Genomic DNA, 5,000 nt, shown 5'->3' with positions numbered 1-5,000 from the left:
GTACTTGTTCGCTATCGGTCTCGCGGTAATATTTAGCCTTAGATGGAGTTTACCACCCACTTAGGGCTGCACTCTCAAGCAACCCGACTCTGAGGAGAGTCCCTCTCGCCGCCGACCTCCGTCGCTACGGGCCTGGCACCCTCTACGGGAAAACGGCCCCGTTCAAGACGAACTTGGACAGGAGTGTAGACTGCGAGAAAGCGGAACCTCCCGAACACCACATGTCCCGCGACCGTGAACGACCGCGGGATTCGGCGCTGGGCTTCATTCCTGTTCGCTCGCCGCTACTGAGGAAATCCTAGTTAGTTTCTTTTCCTCCGCTTACTAATATGCTTAAATTCGGCGGGTGATCCTCCCTGATCTGAGGCCAACGATAAAATGAGAGGCAGACTCGATATCCGTCAGCGCTACGGCGGCGCGAACGAGCGAGCGCGCCGGCTGTGACGCCGACGCGGCGCGCTTCGAAGGCGACGTCGATACGCTCTTCGGACGTCGAGTCCGCCTACCTCCGCTTAGTGGTTGGTGGTGGTATATTGCGCGGCGCGGCGCGACCGAACACACTCTCCTCTGGCATCAATCACACCAACGAAGAGTCGCTTCGGCGCGCCGGCCGCCGCAAGGAGTGTTGTGTAGTACCCCACACACACACACACCACCCAACCAACCCGCGGCAAATATAATATTTTTGAACGGACCTGACACGTGTGTTTCACTACTCCAACCACCCAACACCCGCGCGCTCTACACGCGCGAGAGAGAGCAGCAGCAGCAGCAGCAGAAACAACAACAACGTCGGAACCGTCACGTGCGCGAAGTTAGCGCGCAGTGTGGCCTTTGTTTTTATGCAGCCGGCCCTCAGACAGGAGTGGTCCCGGATGTGTCTCCAGGGACCGCAATGTGCGTTCGAAATGTCGATGTTCAAATGTGTCCTGCAGTTCACACTATGACGCGCAGTTAACTGCGTTCTTCATCGACCCGCGAGCCAAGTGATCCACCGTCCAGGGTAGTGGTTTCTTTTGGTTGTGGTAAAAAAAAAAAAAAAAAATTATAACAATAATAATAATATCTTAGAATGGGCGCCGCGAAGCGCCCGCTCTAAACCGCGCATTCAATTTTCGGTGTCCGTGAGAGCGCGACGAGGCTTGCGGATTTTTACCCGTCGTCTCTCTGATATCTCTTCACGGCACACCCCGCACCGCACCCACCACTATAATATAAAAGTGGTGTTTGTGCGTGCGTCTCTATATATATCTATGGATTATTTTACGCATACACACGCGACACGCGTGCGCGCGCGCGTACGTATACACGTTAATGATCCTTCCGCAGGTTCCCCTACGGAAACCTTGTTACGACTTTTACTTCCTCTAAATGATCAAGTTTGGTCAACTTCCCAGCAACGCCGACGGCCGTGAAGCCACCGCGTGTCGGTCCGAAGACCTCACTAAATCATTCAATCGGTAGTAGCGACGGGCGGTGTGTACAAAGGGCAGGGACGTAATCAACGCGAGCTTATGACTCGCGCTTACTAGGAATTCCTCGTTTATGGGGGATAATTGCAAACCCCAATCCCCAGCACGAAGGAGTTTCAACGGGTTGCCCGGGCCTCTAGGCCAGGGAGAACATGCTGATTCCTTCAGTGTAGCGCGCGTGCGGCCCAGGACATCTAAGGGCATCACAGACCTGTTATTGCTCAATCTCGTGCGGCTCGAAGCCGCCGGTCCCTCTAAGAAGAATTTTAATACGCCGCCAGTGAGTTGCGCGACCGAAGCCGCGCACACCTAAATGGCGACGCCTATTTAGCAGGCTAGAGTCTCGTTCGTTACCGGAATTAACCAGACAAATCGCTCCATCAACTAAGAACGGCCATGCACCACCACCCACCGAATCAAGAAAGAGCTGTTAATCTGTCAATCCTTCCGGTGTCCGGGCCTGGTGAGATTTCCCGTGTTGAGTCAAATTAAGCCGCAGGCTCCACTCCTGGTGGTGCCCTTCCGTCAATTCCTTTAAGTTTCAGCTTTGCAACCATACTCCCCCCGGAGTCCAAAATCTTTGGTTTCCCGGAAGCTGCCCGCCGAGCCATTGTAGTAACGTCGGCGGATCGCTAGATGACATATTTACGGTTAGAACTAGGGCGGTATCTAATCGCCTTCGAACCTCTAACTTTCGTTCTTGATTGATGAAAACACCTTTGGCAAATGCTTTCGCTGATGTTCGTCTTGCGACGATCCAAGAATTTCACCTCTAACGTCGCAATACGAATGCCCCCAGTTATCCCTATTAATCATTACCTCGGAGTTCTGAAAACCAACAAAATAGAACCGAGATCATATTCTATTATTCCATGCACGAAATATTCAAGCAGCATTTTGAGCCCGCTTTGAGCACTCTAATTTGTTCAAAGTAAAATTGTCGGCCCACCTCGACACTCACTGAAGAGCATCGCGATAGGATTTTGATATTGAACCGGTGTTTTACCACCGATTCACCGACGATATGCTCCGCAAACGTGTCAGTATCACCGCGGATGCGGTGCACCGACAGCGCGGCGCACAAATGCAACTACGAGCTTTTTAACCGCAACAATTTTAGTATACGCTATTGGAGCTGGAATTACCGCGGCTGCTGGCACCAGACTTGCCCTCCAATTGTTCCTCGTTAAAATATTTAAAGTGTACTCATTCCGATTACGAGGCCTCGTAAGAGTCCCGTATCGTTATTTTTCGTCACTACCTCCCCGTGCCGGGAGTGGGTAATTTGCGCGCCTGCTGCCTTCCTTGGATGTGGTAGCCGTTTCTCAGGCTCCCTCTCCGGAATCGAACCCTGATTCCCCGTTACCCGTGACAACCATGGTAGTCGCAGAAACTACCATCGAAAGTTGATAAGGCAGACATTTGAAAGATGCGTCGCCGGTACTGGACCATGCGATCGGCAAAAGTTATCCAGATTCATCAAAATTAACGACTTCGAGCGCGAGTCCGCACCCACCGTCGATTGGTTTTGATCTAATAAAAGCACTCATCCCATCACTGGTCAGAGTTCTGATTGCATGTATTAGCTCTAGAATTACCACAGTTATCCAAGTAACTGAGTAAGATCTAAGGAACCAAAACTGATATATTGAGCCATTCGCGGTATCGCCTTAATACGGCTTGCACTGAGACATGCATGGCTTAATCTTTGAGACAAGCATATAACTACTGGCAGGATCAACCAGGGAGCTAACAAAAAGCGCGCGAGCGCGCTCTCTAGTCAGCGTGTGTGTTGTGTGTGAACACGACACAGTGAAACGCCGCGTCTCGTCCGAAGACCGGACGAGAGCGGCGCGTGCCATCTTCCTACTCTACTCATTCTCCTCCGTTATAGGGAAAGAGAGCGAAGCGAGAGAGCACTGTGGAGTTTTTGTGTTTATTTTATAAACACGGGTCGAGAGAGACCTCAACCGAAAGTTCGCTAATAGACGCGACGCTTTGTAAACATCGTTACGTTTTTCACATATAGTGAAAGCGTACGCATTCACGTCAGAACACCCGGTGTCGGTGGGGCCAGAAACACAAGTCGTACGAACGAAGGGTCCTCGGTATACGATTATTTTATATTATAGTGGTGTGTTGTGTGGGCGAAGAGAGAACGCCCCGCCGCCGGTGGCAGTGTGGCTAACAGCGGAGGAGACGTTTCTCTTTAACCCGGTAATTTTTGTTGGGTGGTCGGCGACGCGCACTACCCGCACGGCAATAACTACCGTGAGGCCTGTGGGACACGTCACCTTGATCGACCTAGTCGGACGGATGAGCATTGGTATCAAAAAACGCACACCGTGTGTCCGTCGGTCGACAGTGAGGGCGAAAACGACAAACTCTCCATTAAACATAAAACACATACACAACAAACGACGTACACTTTTTTAAACACTAAACCCAGCAAGAGTTTGTTTCGTTTGTCAGTCTGTCTCTAATATTACAACATACACAACACACACAACAACAACACACATTGCAGCGTATCGTAAAAAAATATACAACACACCACACACAACACCGCCGCCGTATGTGTATATAAATATATAAAAGTTATAATATAGAAACAAATTAACAAGCACGCAACATCACAGAGCACGTCACCTATTGGATGATTTTGTATGTAAAAGGAGAGTTGGTATCGTTATCAGAAACGAGAGCGCGCGCGCGCGCTCAAGCGCTCTCCCCGAATCTTATAAATTGTGCGCAGAGACGACGGACACAGAGCGCCGGCGCGCATCTGCACACTAAGACTCGGGGTTTTCAAAAGCGCGCAAGCGCGCGCGCACATCGCGCCTCCGTCAGCGAGACGAGTCGAGCGCGCCGACGCACTGTCGCGTCTGCACTCTCAACCGTCCACTGCGGTGCACGTATAGATAGCAAACTGTTCAGGGATATCCTTGTGTGTGACGCGTCAGTGTTAGTGTTGATTAATATTAATATTAATATTAATATTAATATTAATATTAATATTAATATTAATATTAATATTTAGTACTTTTAATATTTTTATATTTATATTTAATATTAATATTAATATTAATATTAATATTTAATATTAATATTAATATTGATATTAATATTAATAATTTAATATTATAAAATTAATATTTATATCAATAATAATATATTATAATTTAATATATATTAAAAAATAATTATTAATATTAAAAAGAAAACTGTTCTATAATCACTTTTCAATATGAGTTAAAAAGTACGAAATAATTAATATTAAAAAAAATATTCATATTCAAAAAAGAAAACTGTTAGTTAGGTTAGGTTTATTTTTTCTGATATAAATATAAATAAATATAAATATATTAATTAATTAATTAATTAATTAATTAATTAATTAATTAATTAATTAATTAATTAATTAATTAATTAATTAATTAATTAATTAATTAATTAATTAATATAACACATACTTACTCAAACGCGTGTGGTTTTACTACTAATAATAATACTTGACAATACATTGTT

The 5,000-nt window shown here is 46.4% G+C and overlaps 3 non-coding genes across 3 annotated transcripts in view; all 3 read right to left on the bottom strand.

The window, feature by feature from the left end:
• The window catches only part of LOC128682717 (large subunit ribosomal RNA), a 3,913-nt gene extending 3,543 nt beyond the window's left edge, over positions 1 to 370 (bottom strand). The window contains exon 1 of the ribosomal RNA XR_008406185.1: positions 1 to 370. This exon is cut by the window's left edge and continues 3,543 nt beyond it. This is a non-coding gene — a ribosomal RNA (large subunit ribosomal RNA).
• Positions 371 to 849: 479 nt separating this feature from the next.
• Positions 850 to 1,006, bottom strand: LOC128682720 (5.8S ribosomal RNA). The gene has a single exon (XR_008406188.1). It is a non-coding gene; the product is annotated as a 5.8S ribosomal RNA (ribosomal RNA).
• A 306-nt stretch (positions 1,007 to 1,312) lies between these two features.
• Positions 1,313 to 3,220, bottom strand: LOC128682714 (small subunit ribosomal RNA). Its single transcript, XR_008406182.1, has one exon. It is a non-coding gene; the product is annotated as a small subunit ribosomal RNA (ribosomal RNA).
• Positions 3,221 to 5,000: the final 1,780 nt, after the last annotated feature.

Source organism: Plodia interpunctella, unplaced genomic scaffold (assembly GCF_027563975.2).
Source record: "Plodia interpunctella isolate USDA-ARS_2022_Savannah unplaced genomic scaffold, ilPloInte3.2 Pint_32, whole genome shotgun sequence".
NCBI classification, from domain to species: domain Eukaryota; kingdom Metazoa; phylum Arthropoda; class Insecta; order Lepidoptera; family Pyralidae; genus Plodia; species Plodia interpunctella.
This window is presented reverse-complemented; position numbering and strand designations above follow the sequence as displayed.